This window comes from Eubalaena glacialis, chromosome 2, assembly GCF_028564815.1.
Source record: "Eubalaena glacialis isolate mEubGla1 chromosome 2, mEubGla1.1.hap2.+ XY, whole genome shotgun sequence".
NCBI lineage: Eukaryota > Metazoa > Chordata > Mammalia > Artiodactyla > Balaenidae > Eubalaena > Eubalaena glacialis.
Window position 1 is genome coordinate 136,523,260 of NC_083717.1, and position 21,037 is coordinate 136,544,296.

Sequence of the window (21,037 nt, forward strand, 5' to 3'; positions counted from 1 at the left end):
TAGTGAGCAAGCATCTTTTCATAATCGAAGCTTGATTATTTGTTTGTTTGATATTGGCATCATCCCAGAGGTGAGATGAACCTAGCTTTGGATGACTATGAAGAAATAATAAGAAGAGGGAAATATCAGCTAGACTCCAAACAATCTGACAATCTAATAGTTCACTGTTATTACACCTACCATTACTTTGTAATCTGTATCATTTGATATAATATTAGTCAATCTCTTGATTAAGTAAAAGGAAGTTGGAATTGCTGTCATTGTTTCCTGTAAAGCCCATAGATGATGAACAATTTAATATGACCTAAAGGAGATGGAGTGGTCCAAACAAAATTTTGTATCAGATCATTTGGCAGCATAAAAAAGATACAAGTAAATAATAATAGAGTGTGTTCCTATCTATTATGTACACATACACATGTATATATCCACAACTGTAAAGGCCATTCAAAGAGAAATAATTTCCCAATGAATTCAACTCTCTGCAAGAATGTTTATACAAATATTCTGCTTTAAAAGACCACTGGGGTTTTATGAATTCTTGGATTATTAAAAGGAATAAAGGGAGGGCAAAGACTACAGTTGCAATGCAAAACTTAATTGGTATAATAGAAAGATGATAAAAAGGAAATGCATTAAATAGACAGTATTTTAAAGAAGATCTGTATTATTTATGTAGTGTACCTGAAAGGATTATAAACAATGAGATGTTACAAATATTGTGCTGGTGATGCTTTAAACCCCATGAAGAAGATTTGAATTTCTATAAAGCAGCTCTTTTATTGTCCCAAAGACATTATCCAAATGGAAATAAGTATGCTTTTGAAAGACTATTTAATCTTAGAACTGTAGATAGGTAAACCCTGAGAAGACCACACACAATAGCTTGTGTCTGAGCCACAGGGGGTAGAAGACTTTAAGAAGAGAAAGGGAAAGGATAGGTGTAGAAAAGAGGATTGCATTGCAAGTACAGAGTGTAGAAGAACAAAATCAGGTTGGAAGAAAAAGTAGAAAGGAAAACAGAACGACAGCAGGAGGAACAAGATATTCTAGTAATAATAGCAATATTATTTGAGAAAGAGTCTGTATAAATACCTCAAAAGTACCTGGTCTTCTGTGTTCATATTGTAAATCTCATTAGATCTGCTTCAAACTGGGAAAAGGCACTAATTCTTCAACTCATTGAACTATTATCAACTCTCTAATAAGAGGATACTCAGAGGTAAAAATCACTTTAAAGATTGACATATACACACTACTATATATAAAACAGATAACTAATAAGGACCTACTGTATAGCACAGGGAGCTCTACTCAGTACTCTGTAATAGCCTATATGGGAAAATAACCTAAAAAATAGTGGATATATATATACATATATATCAGATTCACTTTGCTGTACAGCAGAAACTAACACAACATGGTAAATCAACTATACTCCAATAAAAGTTTTAAGAAAAAGAATGAAGTTTTATGCTAGCCTGGAAAAACAGTCAGCAGTCCAGTAACTACTGTTTATTGGGCACATAATATAAACAAATGTTTGAAATTCTACAAACACACTAGTCATGCCAGCATGCCCTGCACAGCTGGTTTTGTATCCCTCTGGTAAGCTTTCCATTTATTTGACTGGAGAAATCTTCATTCTTTAAGGAGGAATCAAATATCACCTCTCTGCTTAAACTTCCCTCTTTCCATTCATTTGCTTCCAGGCAAGATGACTTGTACACATATAGTAACTTAAAAGCTGATAATAGCTTTAGACATTGTTGTGAGAATGAAATAAGATGACTTAATAAAATTCCAAAGATCAGTACCTTGCACAAAAAAAGAAAAAGAAAAGAAAAGAAAGAATGAAGTATATAATGTAGTATAGTATGTTTCATTTTATATATTTTATTGTATCTGTTTAATTAATACAGTTTAGAATTTTACACAGCAGTGAATGTTAGGCCGTCTTTGAAAAGTTAGACCTCTAATTCTTTATTGTGTGTATTTCCTGTGAATGGATGGAGCCCTTTTTTTTTGTAAATTGATAGGGCATTCAATTGTTGGGCAGAGAAGAGAAGGGAGAATTATAAATTGTCACTTAGTAGGGATTCTTGCACAAATAGCATTATCAAACTTTATTAACACAGAGTTAATAAATTTACCGAGCATTCCTTCATAGTACTTGCCTCAAATACAATTCCTGTTTGGAGGCTTGTGGTATATCAATGAACAAACTAAGAAAGAATTCTGCCGTCATGGAGCTTACATTCCAGCAGGGAAGACAGAAGTGAAGTAAGTCCTGTGGAAACATAAAACAAACATTACAGCTGAGTGAGGGAATAGAGAGTGTAGGGCCTAGAAGGCAACAAGGAATGGAAGTACAAGAAATGAGTGACAGTGTTAGAGTGGAGATTTGAGCAAAGATTTGAAGGATGTAAGGAAATTCATCTCATGGATATCTGGGGAAAATTGTGTTCCAGATTGAGAAAACCGCTAAAATCAAGACCCTAATCATGTGGACAGCATACTAGACTATCCTAAGGACTGGACAGAGGCCAGCGTGTCTGGAACAAGAGTGAGCAAGGCTGGAGTAGTACAAGATGTGATCAGAAGTCGCTGTAAGGAATGTTTCATTTATTCTGATTGGAATGGTTCCCTATTGCAGGGTTTCAAACAGGAGGAACATGATGCGACATATTCTAGCACATCCTTCTGGATGCTGTGTTATGATTGGTGAGAGGTGGACAAACGTAGGGGCATATAGATCAGTGGAGGCTGGGATAGATGTGGAAGCTGAGGTCATGATGGTTTCAGTGGCAGCGGTAAGAACTTAAAAGATTCTGGTTATGTTTTGAAGGTGGAGACAGGGGGATTTTCTAATGGATTGGATGTAGGCTTGTGAGGGAAAGAGAGGTGTCAAAGATAAGTCTGGTTTTATGACCTGAACAACTGGAAAGGTAAAGTTGTTATTAAGGAGATGTGGAAGGTTGTGTATACAGCTGGCTTGGGCCAGAAAATGAGCAGAAAAAAAATTAGAGTTCTCTAATTGTGCTTAAGCTTTATAAGGATGAGAGCAAAATTGCTAATATTTTAGTTCAGTATTGAACCTAGTATAGTTAAGAGGGTCATGTTCACCACATTATCTCATATAACCATTTTCTACCATGATAAAAATCTACCTATTTTCCTTGTGGTGAAGATACTCCTCTATCCTACTTCTATAAAGTGTCATCTAATGTGGGAGTCATTTGCAAAAATGGACCTGTAATTCTAGTGTTCCCCATCTTCAGATGCTGAAACAATCAAACATACTTGCTTTTACAAGGGCTCTTCCGCCATGGAACGGTTAATATCCACTTTTGCTATCCTTGCAATATTCTTTGATTGATTTGCTAATAACTTAATTTCTCATTTTGTCATCTGCAGACATTTTATACTAATTGTATTTAATGGACTGTGAGCTACTGAAACATTTAGAGTTATTGCTAGGAAATGCAAAATATGCTTACTGATAGAATATAAAACTAAGCAATTGGTAAACCAATGAAGATGTGCATTATCTGGGATCACTGAGCTTATAAAAGTTTAATGGAGGCTAGAAGAAATATATCATTACCATTCAAAGGAACTAAAAAAAAAAAAAGGTGGTAGGCAGATTGATGCAGCAAACTAATATTTGAATAGACTGAAAGTCATCTTGTTATTCACTGATAACTTTTAAATTTATTATAGCAAAGATTTATATCTTCCCCTGGTTGGTGATTTTACAACCAAAAGTCATCATACTTGACCATATCAAGAGTTGTTTTTCTCCTCATTTTCTTTTTCTGACATTTAAGGCAAGCATTTTGAGCATATTTGTTAGTATTACTATGAATAACCTCTAGCCAACGTAGAAATTGGTAAAAAAAAAGTTTACCTTTGTTGTTAGTGTATTTTAAATGTGTAAAAAGATACTTTTGATTTCATTATTCATTTTATTTATTATGATAAAAATTGCTAAATAATACAATCCTCAAAGCTATTTCACCTGAGTTTTTTTTATTTTTTAAATTTTATACTTTTCTTTGCCTCCTTATATTCTGAGATTTTGATTGGGCATAACATAATGCAAGTAGGCAAATAAAGGGTGATATATGTGGCAAGAAAAATTATTTCTATGTGATTCATTAAGTTTATACAATGAAACAGTTTGGTGTCAAGGAATAGTAGAAAATAAGCCTTGATAAATAATAATTCAAAGCACACAATACTATGGCTTACGAACAGTTAGCCTCATTTTACAGTTGAGTTCATTGAGGATACAAACATGCTAGTGTCCAATAGCTGGAAGAGGCAGAAGGAGAATTTTGCTGAGCTCACTCCGATTCCAAAGTTAATAATCTTTCACAGTATACTCTCTTGACTCTCCAGGATGAAACAATTAGTGATGTTGCAACACTAAACACTCTAAGGAGAAGGTGAAAGTCAGGATAAGGTGTGTAGAATTTATCCTCTAGGCAATATGAAACATTGAAGGATTTCAATAAGGAAGTCACATGATAATTACAGCATCGTAGGGAGATTTAACTTGGCCGTGATACACAACTGGAGCTGCTGTTGGGGGAGGGAGGGAGAAAACAGCTAGCTGGTTATTACTCGACAGTACTCTAGCTATAAGTTGATAATGATATGAAATAAAGGGTTGGTAATATAAATGAAGAGGAAGAATTATTAAGATATATTTTAAAGAACCACAACAGGATTTAGCTGGGGGCTGAGCACAAGTAAAATGAAAGTAGGTTACTATAAGGTGTTGCATATTACAAATGCTCTAAATTCTATTTTTTATCGCCACTATCCACTTGACTGATCTTGTGCAAAGCATTTACTCTGTTCTACTGCAGAAGATTCTTACAGAAATTAATAGACCATAAGTTCCTCAAAAGTGTTTTATACACAGTAAAAGCCCCAACAAATATAATGTGGTTTTTTGTACTATGACTTTAAAAAATTATCAAAAGAGAGTTATTAAAAATGGAATTTTCACTTCTGTAGCAAGTCTGAAGGGTCAATATTGTTCAAGAGATGACATTTTGGTGAATTTTCAAATTATGTTCACTTCCGTCATCAGAGTTTTCTCTCTCTCTCTGCACGGAGCAAATGAGAAAGATGACAAATTCTCTACCCCCGCCAGAGAGTCTAAAATAGAATGAGTATAAGAGAAAGCCACAGAAGTTAGAGTATAATCTAGTTCCCATATTAAATCTGCATATTTTGGCTAAGACAAATAATCAGTATTGTAGTACAGTGTTTTAACTAGGGCAGAAATGTTGTGTGTTTTAGATATAACCTGCCTATTGTCATAGAGGTTTTAGGGAGATTATTTAGGGAGATTATTATTTAGGGAGATTATTCCCTGTTGAGAAGAGTTCTAGGACATTGTGATAGCCACAACTATTGATTTTCTTGGGGTGAAACAGTCCCTAATTTAATCCAGTTCAAAATTGTTTTTAAGATGTGTACACACCTCTTGGATGGATAAGAAATTTGATATGTAGGCCAGACTTAAAAGGGCATAGAACTTCTGAGAAAAATTTGAAGAGGTTTTGAGTGTGGGCCGCACTCAGCAGCAAGCCTCAAGTGAAGGAGAGAACAGTGATTTCACATGTACTTTAAAAGCTGTTTCTTGCCATTTCCTGGTTTAGCCCATGCCTGAAAGGTCTAAATAACATACAGAAGAGAAGAGGTGCGGAATAAAGGAAAGAATGGAACGAAGATGAGGCAGTAATACTGCTAGAGAAAAAGCCACAGAAAGAGCTGTTAATCAGAAATGAAAGGGTTCAGTAATTCAAAAAAGGCTTTTTCAAGGACAGTGATATGGAGAGGAAATCATGAGGTGTAGAAAAAAGCACCAGTGGAACACAGTGAGGAACAGCAGGAAGCAGTCCAGAGAAATGTATACATATACAGATATATAAGCGTATTCCAAATTCTCCACTCCTCCCCTGGTTACCTTAAAATATCTCAGGAGCGTAATGCAGAGGAGAGCGAGAAGACTGGAAATAGTAGATGAGTGTTAAATTAATTAAATTGGGAATATCACTCTAAATGTGATACACCAGTGCTCTACGGCAAGTGAGGGAAGAAAACATAGTTTAAAAAGCTGATATCCATATATTAGTTATATTACAATCCCACTTTCCAATTTATGGTATTTTAAATTGAAAACAAAATCAAATACTTGTTGTTGTACCTATTACAACTTTTGTTCTCTTTAGGCAATGTCCATATATATCATAAAATTTCAGAGAAAGAAAATTAGTCCACTGAATTGTCTTGTTATTTTAAAAATTTTTGCTGTATGTCTGGCTATGTTCCACTTTTTTTCTTTTTTCTTATTTTTTCCTTTTGAAAGGCCATTTATTTTTATTTTTAAAAATGTTTAAATTTTAGATTGGTGTAGAGTTGATTTACAATGTTGTGTTAGTTTAGGTGTACAGCAAAGTGATTCAGTTATACATATACATATATCTATTCTTTTTCAGGTTCTTTTCCCATATAGGTTATTACAGAGTAGATATTTGAGTAGAGTTCCCTGTGCTATACAGTAGCTCTTGTTGATTATCTATTTTATATATAATAGTGTGTATATGTTAATCCAAACCTCCTAATTTATCTTCCCCAGACATTTCCCCTTTGGTAACCATAAGTTTTGTTTCTAAGTCTGTGAGTCTGTTTCTGTTTTGTAAATAAGGTCATTTGTATCATTTTTTAGATTTCACATGTAAGTGATATCATATGATACTTTTCTTTCTCTGTCTGACTTACTTCACTTAGTATGATAATCTCTAGGTCCATCCATGTTACTGCAAATGGCATTATTTCATTCTTTTTGTTTTTAAACCTTTTATTTTATATTGTGGTATAGCCAATTAGCAATGTTGTGATAGTTTCAGGTGCACAGCAGAATGGCTCAGCCACGCATATACATGTATCCATCCTCCCCCAGACTCCCCTCCCACCCAGGCTGCCACATAACATTAAGCAGAGTTCCCTGTGCTATACAGTAGGTCTTTGTTGTTTATCCATTTTAAATATAGCAGTGTGTACATGTCAATCCCAAACTCCCTAACTATCCCTTCCCTTCCTACCTTCCCCCGCCGGTCACCATAAGTTCATTCTCTAAGTCTGTGTGTCCATTTCTGTTTTGTAAATACGTTCATTTGTATCATTTCTTTTAGATTCCACATATAAGCAATATCATATGATATTTCTCTTTCTCTGTCTGACTTACTGCATTCAGTATGACAATCTCTAGGTTCATCCACGTTGCTGCAAATGCCATTATTTCATTCTTTTTATGGCTGCGTAATATTCCATTGTGTATATGTACCACATCTTCTTTATCCATTCATCTGTCGATGGACATTTAGGTTGCTTCCATGTCTTGGTTATTGCAAATAGTGCTGCAATGAACATTAAGGGTGCATGTATCTTTTCTAAGAACAGTTTTGTCTGGATATATGCCCAGGATTGGGATTGCAGGATCATATGGTAGTTTTATTTTTAGTTTTTTAAGGAACCTCCATACTGTTCTCCATAGTGGTTGTACCAATTTACATACCTATCAACAGTGTAGGAGTGTTCCCTTTTCTCCACACCCTCTCAAGCATTTATGATTTGTAGACTTTTTGATGATGGCCATTCTGACTGGTGTGAGGTGAAACCTCATTGTAGTTTTGATTTGCATTTTTTAATAATTAGTGATGTTGAACATCTTTTCATGTGCTCTTTGCCATCTGTATGTCTTCATTGGAGAAATGTCTATTTAGATCCTCTGTCCAATTTAAAAAAAATTTTACTTTATATTGGAGTAGAGTTGATTAACAATGTTGTGTTAGTTTCCAGTGTACAGCAAAGTGATTCAGTTATACATTTAAGTGTATCTATTCTTTTTCAAATTCTTTTCCCATTTAAGTTGTTATATAATATTGAGCAGAGTTCCCTGTGCTATACAGTAGGTCATTGTTGGTTATCTATTTTAAATATAGCAGTGTGTACATGTCAGTCTCAAACTCCCAATCTGTCCCCCCCCCACCACCCTTCCCCTCTGGTAACCGTAAGTTCATTCTCTAAGTCTGTGAGTCTGTTTCTGTTTTGTAAGTAAGTTTGTTTCTATCATTTTTTTAGATTCCTAATATAAGCAATATCATATGATATTTGTCTTTGTCTGATTTAATTCACCTAGTATGATAATCGCCAGGTCCATCCATGTTGCTGTAAATGACATTATTTCATTCTTTTTAATGGCTGAGTAATATTCCATTGCATAAATGTACCACATATTCTTTATCCATTAATCTGTTGATGGACATTTAGGTTGTTTCCATGTCTTGGCTATTGTAAACAGCACTGCAATGAACATTGGGGTGCATGTATCCTTTCGAACCATGCTTTTCTCCAGATATATGCCCAGGAGTGGGATTGCTGTATCATATGGTAGCTTTATTTTTAGTTTCTTAAGAAACCTCCATACTGTTCTCCATAGTGGCTGCACCAATTTACCTTCCCACCAACAGTGTAGAAGGGTTCCCTTTTCTCCACACCCTCTCCAGCATTTACTGTTTGTAGACTTTTTGATGATGGCCATTCTGACTGGTGTAAGGTGCTATCTCATTGTAGTTTTGATTTGCATTTCTCCAATAATTAGCAGTGTTGAACATCTTTTCATGTGTCTCTTGGTCATCTGTATGTCTTCTTTGGAAAAATGTGTATTTAGGTCTGCTGCCCATTTTTTGATTAGGTTGTTTGTTTTTTTGATATTGAGCTGCATGAGCTGTTTGTGTATTTTGGATTAATCCCTTGTTGAGTGCATCATTTGCAAATATGTCTGGCTATGTCTCACTTTTTTTCTAAATATATCCTTTTTGGGGATTTTCTCTTTGTTATCCTTGCTCAGTCTTCCCAGTGCTATGTTAAATTTATTAATCAGTTCAAAGAACCAAGTTCTGGATGACCCCTTATTATATATTACCCTGTTATATTAATTTTATGTGTTTTCTTTTATTTACTTTCATTTACTCTTTTAATTTCTACTTTGTTAGTTTCTTCAGTCATCATTTTTTAACATCTTTTTATTCTAATATAATCATTTAATGTTATATGTTTCTCACCAAGTACAGATGTTGATGCATCCTACAAAGTTTGATATGTCATATTTTCATTGACATTATATGTATTTAAGTATTATAGATATTTTCTCACTTTATTTTGATTTTTTCTTTGACATATGAAGTATTCAGCTGTTATATGTTATTATTAATATCTCATGTTATTCTTACTATATCTATTTTTATTGCCTCAATATCTTTGGTATTCTGTATTTTTATTATAATGCATTTAGGTGAAGATATTTTGTTCAGTCTTATTGGAATTCTCTGTGCTTATTGAGTCTAAAGAAATGCCTTTTATCCATTCTGAAAACATCATCAATTATAATCTCCTCAGATGTTTTCTCTCCCCCCCCAATATTTTTTATCTCTGTCCTGAAACTGTAATTAGAAGTTGTTGGATTTCTCAAGACAGTCTCTTCAATAAGTGGTGCTGGGAAAACTGGACAGCTACATGTAAAAAGAATGAAATTAGAACACTCCCTAACACCATCCTCAAAAGTAAACTCAAAATGGATTAAAGACCGAAATGTAAGACTGGACACTATAAAACTCTTAGAGGAAAACACAGGAAGAACACTCTTTGACATAAATCACAGCAAGATCTTTTTTGACCCACCTCCTAGAGTAATGGAAATAAAACCAAAAATAAACAAATGGGACCTAATGAAACTTAAAAGCTTTTGCACAGCAAAGGAAACTATAAACAAGACGAAAAGACAACCCTCAGAATGGGAGAAAATATTTGCAAACGAATCAATGAACAAAGGATTAATCTCCAAAATATATAAACAGCTCATGCAGCTCAATATTACAAAAACAAACAACCCAATCCAAAAATGGGCAGAAGACCTGAATAGACATTTCTCCAAAGAAGACACACAGATGGTCAAGAGGCACATGAAAAGCTGCTCAACCTCACTAATTATTAGAGAAAAGCAAATCAAAACTACAATGAGATATCACCTCACACCAGTTAGAATGGGCATCATCAGAAAATCTACAAACAACAAATGCTGGAGAGGGTGTGGAGAAAATGGAACCCTCTCTCACTGTTGGTGGGGATGTAAATTGATACAGCCATTATGGAGAACAGTATGGAGGTTCCTTAAAAAACTAAAAATAGAATTACCATATGGGGGCTTCCCTGGTGGCACAGTGGTTAAGAATCCGCCTGCCAATGCAGGGGACACGGGTTTGAGCCCTGGTCCAGGAAGATCTCACATGCCGCAGAGCAACTAAGCCCTTGTGCCGCAGCTGCTGAGCCTGTGCTCTAGAGCCCATGAGCCACAACTACTGAGCCCACGTGCCACAACTACTGAAGCCCACACAGCACAACTACTGAAGCCTGTGCATCTAGAGACCGTGCTCTGCAACAGGAGAAGCCACTGCAATGAGAAGCCCGTGCACCACAACGAAGAGTAGCCCCTGCTCACTGCAATTAGAGAAAGCCTGCATTCAGTGACAAAGACCCAACGCAGCCAAAAATAAAAAATAAATAATATAAATTTTTAAAAATAAAAACAAATTACCATATGACCCAGCAATTCCACTACTGGGCATATACCCAGAGAAAATATGCACCCCAATGTACACTGCAGCACTAATTACAATAGCCAGGTCATGGAAGCAAGCTAAATGCCTATTGATAGATGAACAGATAAAGAGGATGTGGTACATATATACAATGGAATATTACTCAGCCATAAAAAGAAACAAAACTGGGTCATTTGTAGAGACGTGGATGGACCTAGAGACTGTCATACAGAGTGAAGTACGTCAGAAAGAGAAAAACAAATATCGTATACTAACTCATATATGTGGAATCTAGAAAAATGGTGCAGATGAACTGGTTTGCAAGGCAGAAATAGAGACACAGATGTAGAGAACAAATGTATGGACACCAAGGGGAAAAGTGGAGAGAGGGTAGTGGTGGTGGTGGGATGAATTGGGAGATTTGGATTGACATATATACGCTAATATGTATAAAATAGATAAGTAATAAGAACCTGCTGTATAAAAATAAATAAATTAAATTAAATTAAAGAAAAAAGAAGTTGTTTGATTTCTTTTGCATATATTCCTTCTCTTTGCCTCTATTGCTTTTGGGGTAATTTTTTTATTCTATCTTTTAGTAATTAACTTTCTCTTCACTTAAATCTAATTTCAGATATTATATTATATTTCCTTTATAGAAGTTGTATTTTTAAATCATATCTGGTAATTTTATTGGTCTTTTCCTACTTATCTTTTTTATTCCCTCTTTATTTCTTCAAGTATGTACATACTACTCATTGTATGTCCTCTATCTGATAATATTGATATCTAAAGCATTCTAAGATTGGACTGTGGTTTGCCTTTTCTTTTAAAAATTTTTTTATTAATTTTTATTGGAGTATGGTTGCTTTACAATGTTGTGTTAGCCTCCACTGCTAAAATTATTTTTATAAGTTGTGTAAATTCGACTTGACTGGCCTTCAGCAACTAGTCCCCAGGGGAGAATTTCATTTTATTTCAAATCAAAGCCAAGTCTTACCTAGACAAATTTTCTAATTTTTATCTGAAGTTTGAAACTTTTATTTATTTATTTTTGGTTTATCCACTCTAGAGGGACTCAAATATTTGTCTCATCCTCTTTATATGGCCATTAAAACCAAAACATTTATTCACTATATATTTTAGGTACCCTCAAGGTATCTTGCAGAGTCAGAATATCTTCCCTGGATTCACTTTCTTACTGGCTGTATTAGTTTTCTGTTGCTGCTATAATGAGTTCTTACAACGTTGAAGCTTAAATAGTATAAATTTATTATCTTGCATTTTTGGAGGTCACAAATCTGACCTGGGTCTCAATGGGCTAAAATTAAGTCATCATCAGGGATGCATTCCTTTCTCTAGGCTCTGGAAAGGCATCCATTTCCTTATTTTTTTCATCTCCTTAGCTTGTGACCCTTTTTCTCCATCTTGAAGGCCAGCAACATTTTATCTCTTTGAACCTTATTGCCTTATAACATTTCCTTCTAACCACAACTGGTAATAGTTCTCTTCTTTTAAGTACTCATGTAATCAGATTGGTCTCACCTGGATAATCCGGGATAATTTCTCCATCTCAAGGTCCATAAGCTTAATCACATCTACAAAGTTCCTTTTGCCCTCTAAGATAACATATTCACAGATTTCAGGGATTAGGACATGGACATCTTTGGGAGCCATTACTCTGCTTAGCACACTGTCATGAGGATTTCTCTTATTTTGTGTAAGTTTATTCAAATATTTTAAAAAGATATAAATTTAACTAGAATTTTATAATGTTACTAAATGGGATATTATGGGATATATGTTGACAAAATGGCAGAGAGAGAAACTGTTGGGTGCTCTCCAGGATTCCATGTCTTTGTCCACCACTCTACAAGACACCACCTGCAAACTGATAACTAGAATGAGTATATCAAGCAAGTACTAGAGGAATACCTTTGGTGCTACATATCCTAATCTCACCAAGAACTCTAAGTGGTAAGGTTTTTTGTTTGTGTGTTTGTTTTGTTTATTTTGTTTTGTAACATTCTAATGAAAGCCTAAGCCAAGATAATTCACCAGAATTCACTAATTCTATGTTTCTGCGAACCTCAGCAATCCAGAAAAGATAGACAGTATTTGGTGGTGATATAGGACTCCCTCTAAGAATTGCTTCTATGCTGCCGAAATGTTTACAGTGTATTTTAACTAATATTGGGGCACCGTGGGAACACAATTGATAGTGCAATGCCCTTTTAATGTTATTTATGACTGTACCATCTTTAGCATGTGAGAACTGAAAATGGTGCTACCTGAGGCTCATCAAAATAATGCAGATCAAGGAAGAAACTCTACTATTTCTGACTCTACTATTTCTGAAACTCTACGGTTTCTGACTATTCCAGGAGTCAAGCCACTTAGGGAAGTGGTGGTGGCTAGAAAATCACTGTGATACTGAACAGAAATCTTAATAAATTTTCAGTAACATCATGGAGAAGAAAATACAAGCAGTAAGGTGTTTACAGTCACAAAAGCTAAAATAAAATATGAAATTTGATGTGTTAGAAATTTGACAGATGTTCTGAGTTATAATTATATCATATAAGTAAATGTCATTATATTTGAAGAGATTAAAGACGTTCAAGACAAGTACATTATTAGTGAGTTAAAAATGGTACTGCAGTCATTTAGGATAACAAAAGTTAAAAGAAATGAAACCTATTAATCAAGTTTTGATACCATTGAGGATAATGGGAATGCATCCTAGCGGTTACTTCTTAACAGGGAAAGAAAATGTGGTGTTGCCTTGAAAGGAGATAATTTTTGGAGAGACAACAATGACAAAGAAATGATGAAATAAATAGAAGAGGAGCCAGCAGGTCCCAAGCTCAATGTGAAATCTAGGTATTGTAAATAATTTCAATCTGATGTATATAACTGCCACAAGAAAGTTTTGTGAACTGTGAAATGATTCACTAAGGGTAAATCAAGATAGGTTAAATACTTACTTTGAAAATATTATTTCACCACAAATAATTTTTATCATTGAACTTTGTATTCAGTGTGAATATTTATGTGTTAAATTAATTTACTTTCCTCTTAATACAGAATAGAATTATTTTTACTTTCTGTTTTAGTTTCTTTTCTTTCTTTCTTTCTTTTTTTTTTGACATTCTTTTGGCTTTAGTACCAGCTATTGATTGTGTGACTGTAATTGATCTGGCAGTGGAAAGTGGAATTTTTTCCAGTTGATGCAGTGATTAGAATTGATTTAGCAGTAGAACTCATAAAAGAGTCGATAAAATACAGAGAATAAGGCAACAACCACTCTTAGAAAAGACTGTAATTCAATTACAGCAGTCAGTTCTACCTACCTTAATTAAGCTAGTCAGCATTCAGCAGGAGACTGAAGTTGCTTTTCTGGGTTGGGTCTTTAGAAGATGCAGAGTTCTTAGAATAAGAGTCCTTCTCCATAAGGATTTTAGAATCTAGTCACATGTTTAAATAAATATTTTTCTTCACTTTCCCATTAAATCCAGGCTCCTAAATTTAGTAAGTTGTGTGTTTGTTCCAAGGTGTTAGTAGTTATAAAATTGTGACAAGCTCTATATTAATATTCAAGGTATGCTATTTCAGAAATTCTTAGTAGTTATTGACAAAGTACTATCATATTTATGGAATGTGTTTAACTCTTGTCCCCAATATATTTCTGTAATATTCAGGATTCTAAGACATGTTTCCTGTATTATACTTCTCTGTACTTGTTATAAGCTAGTGATTATTTATTCATGGTATCTCTCCTTAATTTTAATAATTTTTGTTCTTCCTCTCCTCTTCAATGGTTCTTCTAGTTATTCAGTGCTACTTAGCAGTTCTATTTTTATATCTGATTCATCTAATGTTTTGTTACTTTTTTTATTTGGTCAAAGTTCTTAAACATGGTTCAGCTATTTTCTTTTCCTTCATAAAATGTTCAGATATTTGATATGCAAGTAAGTTGTCAATATATGTGAAATCGATTATAAACAAACTCTTAATAAAGTTTTTATAAACTCTTATTTAAAAATCAATTTAAATTTTAATCAAAGTAATAAATGTATATGGTTGAAGATATACTAGTGCTAAATAGCTTTAATGAAAAATAGCAATCACTTTCCTCCCCAACTCTTACTTACCCTCACTATTGTTTGCAAAGACAACCAATGTTAGCATTAGCTTTTAAAAACTTTCTTCAGCATATCTTAATATTTTTCTTATACTGCTGTTTTTAATTCATACATTTTAGGTAAATGTTAACTTCCTGCTGTGTAATTGGAAAATATAGCTCTTTCACCACTAGCTGTTTTTATTTCCTTTTCCCTCAATCCTCACAATACTTTTGTCAGAATTTTTGTTTAAACTCATAGCCAGAAAGCTATACTAATACAATAATACTCAAACTGCAGGGGCTACAACAGAAAAAGGAGCCCAGGTAGGAAAGAAAATCAATACACTTTGTTCCTAGAGAAAATCTTGTATGAAAAAAGAATACCTGTGGGAAAAAACCAAAGTGCTTATTGATATAGTTGATTTGCTGAGGCTACTTATCTCTTCACTACATGGTAATGCACAGTTGAGGACTGACAGCCAGTCAGGGGACCACATTTTGAAGAACAATATTAGTGTACTGTAATTCCTTTGTTATACAACCTTCTTTTTCCTTGAATTAAGTATTATTTCACTTTTCCCCTTTGCTTAGTTTGTTGATTTTTTGAGTCCAAAACTCCTGTCAAATATTTTTCCAAATACCAATACATTTTTAATCCCCAAACATCAATAATCTATCAATTGAGATTATTTTTTAATAGTCTTTGCTCACATACTTCCCTGCCTTCGTGCTAAAGTGTGGATTGGGATCTCTCTCAGCCTTCTGCAAGCTTCATCCTGCTATTTCTTTCACTCTGTGACCGTCTGTTGAATTCCCAGTCTCCTCAATCCTATCTTCATTTTCATTAACTCTCTCATTTTGCTGAATAACAAAATCACTTTTTTAGACATCACTAAGTTGGCTATGTACAGAATTCTAGGATGAAGTCATCTTCCTCAGAATGCTGAAGGCTTATTTCCAAAGTCTTCTAGGGTACAATATACTAATGAACTTTTTGATACTATTCTGAATACTATTTGTGAGTCTTTGTATACTTTTTGGTTCAAAGTATTTACAACTCAAGCTTTCTCACCGATGTGATCTACATTCAACCATTTAGTTGGTAATTAAGTGTGCCCATTCAATCAGTACATTTGGACTTCAAGTCTTGGACATATTTTTGTAAAATTCCTTTGATTAGGTCATTTCTTTCTCTTTCTGTCCTCTTTCTTGTTGGGAATCCTGTAATAAAAGTCTTTGTCTTTTTACTCTAATTTTGTTTATTAATTTTATCTTTTTACTTAAAAAAATTAGGCATCCTATTTTTAATATCTGGAAGTTCTTTGTTAATCTCTGTATTTTATTCTTATTTTGTGAACAAAACATCTTTATCTTTCTAAGGATATCAATTATAGATTTGACTGCCAGTTGTTCCCTTATTCAAAATTTATTGAAATTGCGTGCCTACTATTTTTTTTTTTCTATTTTCATTATATGTATAAGCAATACTTTATTCTTTCTTACTGTCAGGTTAGTGACATTTTGAAAGGGAAGAGAAATGCATGCAGTTATTCTGCTCTCTTTTTATTTCTTTAAAATATCTTTATTAGGAGTATAATTGCTTTACAATGGTGTATTTGTTTCTGCTTTATAACAAAGTGAATCAGCTATACATATACATATATCCCCATATCTACTCCCTCTTGCATTTCCCTCCCACCCTCCCTATCCCACCCCTCTAGGTGGTCACAAAGCACTGAGCTGATCTCCCTGTGCTATGCAGCTGCTTCCCACTAGCTATCTATTTTATATTTGGTAGTGTATATGTACATGCCACTCTCTCACTTCGTCCCATCTTAGGCTTCCCCCTCCCCATGTCCTCAAGTCCATTGTCTATGTCTGTGTATTTATTCCTGTCCTGTCCCCAGGTTCTTCATAACCATATGTGTTAGCATACAGTATTTATTTTCTCTTTCTGACTTACTTCACTCCGTATGACCGATTCTAGGTCCATCCACCTCACTACAAATAACTCAATTTCGTTTCTTTTTTTTTTTTGAAGCCCACTGACTTTTTTTTTTAATATTTTATTTATTTATTTATTTATTATCTTTGGCTGTGTTGGGTCTTCTTTTCTGTGCGAGGGCTTTCTCCAGTTGTGGCAAGCAAGGGCCATTCTTCATCGCGGTGCGCGGGCCTCTCACTATCGCGGCCTCTCTTGTTGCGGAGCACAGGCTCCAGACGCGCAGGCTCAGTAGTTGTGGCTCACGGGCCTAGTTGCTCCGCGGCATGTAGGATCCTCCCAGACCAGGGCTCGAACCTGTGTCCCCTGCATTAGCAGGCAGATTCTCAACCACTGCGCCACCAGGGAAGCCCCCCTAGGAATTATATAAAAAAGATTTTAAAGTACCATTCATAAAAATGTTGTAATTAACAATTAAAAACACTCTTGAAACAATAGAATAAATAGAAAAATCTCAGTGGAAAAAAACAAATATAAAACCTAATTATAAAATTAAAACTACAATAACCAAAATGTAAACCTCACTGGACACCTCAATAATTGAAGATGACAAGGGAAGAAATCAGTGAATTTGAAGATAACTCAATAGAAAGTATCCAATTTAAACAACAGAAGGAAATAAACTGATTAAAAAAGGAACAGAATTCTCAAGGACCTATGGGACAATGAAACAACATCTAACATTTGATCGACTAGAGTCCTAGAAGGAGAGGGAAAAGAATATGGGGCTGAAAACAAAGACTTAAACAAAGACTTAAACCAATAGATTTAGAAGATAAGCAAATCACCAACAGAACAAACTCAAAAAAATTCTCTGTAAAGGCACATCATAATCACATCTTTTAAAATTAGATAAAGAAAAACAATCTTGAAAGAAGCTAGAGAGAAAAGATGCATTATGTAGAATGGAACACCAGTTTAAACAAAGTGGAATTCTCATATGCAACTGTGGAGGGTAGAAGTAAGTAGCAAAACATTTTTCAAGTGCTGAAAGAAAAGAACCTCAACTTCAAATTCTGTGTAGCATGAAAATATCTTTAGGAATGATGATGGAAGAAAGATATTCTTAGACAAAGGAAAACAAAGAGAATAACATTGCTGCTAGCAGATCTAATCTTAAAGAATGACAAAAGTAATTTTTCCAAACAGAAACAAAATGACACCAGATTAGGGTTTGTAAATTCAGAAAGGAAAAATAACAGAAGAGATAAAGATAAGGTTAAATATAAAATACTTCTTTTCTCCTCATGAGGTATAAAATCATACCAGATGATTGAATAAAAAATTATCGTAACATATGATAAGATGTTCAACATATTTAGAGGGAATACCTAAACAATTATATTTAAAAGCTGGGGAAGATAAAGGGACCAAAATGGAAATATGGTTTTTATAGCTCACTTGAAGTGGTGATACGTTGATACCATAGACTGTGATAAATTACTTATGTGTATAGTAATACCTCTAGCAACCACTAAGAAGGCTTTACAAATCAATATACTAAAGACCACTATATATATAAAAAATGTTATTCTAAAAATGTTCAAGTAACACACAGCAAAACAAGAAAAGAGCACAAAAGAACAAGAAAGAGAGGGAACAAACAGGAAAAAAAATCAAATGGCAGAATTAAGTCCTAAATTTTTCATAATTAATGCAAATAGCCCAGGTGTCGCAATTAAATGACAGAGATTGGCAGAATGGGTGCAAAAACACAAGCCAACGATATGCTGTCAACAAGCTCACTTAAAAATAACATAGTTTAAAAGTAAAATGCAGAAAAATATATACCAATTCATAATTAACAACAAAAAAAGCCAAAGTAGATATATATCTAATAGAGTAGACTTTAGAGAAAAGAAAATTACTAAAGACAAAGAGGGTCACTATATACTGATAAAAGTATCAATCCACCAGAAGACATAACAATCTTAGATGTGTATGCACTAAAATTCAGTCTTAAAAATAGGTGAAGAAAATCTGATCTAGCTGAAAGGAGAAATAGACAAACCCACAGTTACAGCTGGGAACTTTAACACCCTCTCTCAGGTCCTGACAGAACTCCTTAGAAAAAAAAAACCAGTATGAAAATAGAAGATTTGAACAGCACAATCAACCAACAGGTTATAATTGACATACATAGAACACTACACATATTTTTCAAGTGCCAAAGGAACACTTACCAATATAGTCAATACCCCAGACCATAAAATATGCTTCAATATATTTAAAAGAACTGAAATCATGCAGTATGTGTTCTCTAACCATTCTAGAAACAAACTAGAAAATAATAGCAGAAAGACAATTGGAGAAACCTCTAAATACATGAAAATTAAACAATACACTTCTAAATAATCTAAGAGTTAAAGAGGAAGTCTCATAGAAAACAAAATAATAATATAGAACTGAATGAAAATGAACACACATATAAAAACATTTAAGGTGAAAATAGTACCAAAAGGGAAATTTATACCACTAAATGCTTACATTAGAAATGAGAAGTATCAAATCAATAACCTAATTTCCAACTCCCCTAAAAAACAGAAAAATAAGAGCAAAAGAAATCAAAAGCAAGAAGAAGAAAAGAAATAGTAAATGTAAAAGCTTAAATCAAGAAGTGAAAAATAAAAAGATGTAGAAAATCACCAAACAAAATTTTGTTCTTCAAAAACATCAGTATAATTGATAAAACTCTAACAAAACTGATGAAAATAAATGCGAGAAAAATCAGCAATAACATGACTGAAATCAGGGCATTACTATATGTCCGCATCCATTAAAAAATAATAAGGAAATAATGTAAACAACTTTACATTTATAAGTTTGACAATTCAGAAGAAGATAAGGACAAATTCCTCTAAAACCACAAACTACCCCAAATCAAACAAGATTAAATAAAAAATATGAATATCCTTATAACAATTAAATAAATTTAATTTACATTTAATTCTCCCCCCAAAAAACTCCCTATGTCCAGATGAGTTCACTGGAGAATTTTACCAAACATTTAGAGTGAACACCAATTTTACACAATCTCTTCTAGAAAATAGAAGAGAAAGGACACTTTCAAACTCATTTTATGAGACCAGAATTAAGCTGCTATTCAAATCAGACAGACAGCAAAAAATAATAGTAAAACTACAGGCCAGACACTCAGCAAGGTATAAAAATAGGTATACACCACAATCCAAGTGGGATCTTTCAGGTATGCCAGAGTTTTTCACCATTTGAAAACCAATCAATGTGATCTACCGTATCAATATGCTAACAAAGAAAAATCATGACATATGATTTTTTTACACCACAGAGACAGCATTTGACAAAACATTCATACATAATAAAAACTCTCAGTAAATTAGGAAGAGAAGAGAATTACTTCAAGTTGATAAAGAACATCCACAGAAAACCCACCACTAACAACATGTATAATAGTGAAAGACTGAATGCTTTCCCCCCTAAGACCAAAAATAAGGCAGGGATATCCAGCCTCACCACTCTTATTCAACATAGTACAGGGAATTCTAGACACTGCAGTAAGAAAAAGAAACAAAGGCATGCAGATCAGAAAGGGAGAACTAAAGCTGTTCCTTTATGTAGATGACATGATGTCGACATAGAAAATTACAAGGAACTAAAAAGTATACTCCTAGAACTACTAAATAAGTCCAGCAAGTTCAAAGGATTCCATATCAACACATGATAATAATAAGATTTTTATCTATTAATAATGAACATACAGGAAAACAAATTAAAAATACACTATCATTTACATTCCCTCCAAAAAAAAAAAAAAAGAAAAAAATAGGTATACTTTTAACAAAACATGTATGGATTTATATGTTGAAAATTACAAAATGCTGATGAAAGAAATGAAAGAAGTTCCAAGGAAAAGGCTAGGCATACTGTGTTCATGGATTGGAAGATTCAGCATAGTAAAGATGTCAACTCTCCCCAAATAGATTTATGGTATTACTGTAATTCCTATCAGTTGCATAGAACTATACACACACAGAACATTTAAAAGTTTTTTTTTTTTTAGTCACCGTGTTTATTTGCTTATCATTATTATTATAAGTCCATTTATTATATGCCCATTTATATAATTATCAGCATTTTATTTTATTTTTTTAACATCTTTATTGGAGTATAATTGCTTTACTATGTTGTGTTAGTTTCTGCTGTATAACAAAATGAATCAGCTATATGTATACATATATCCCCATATCTCCT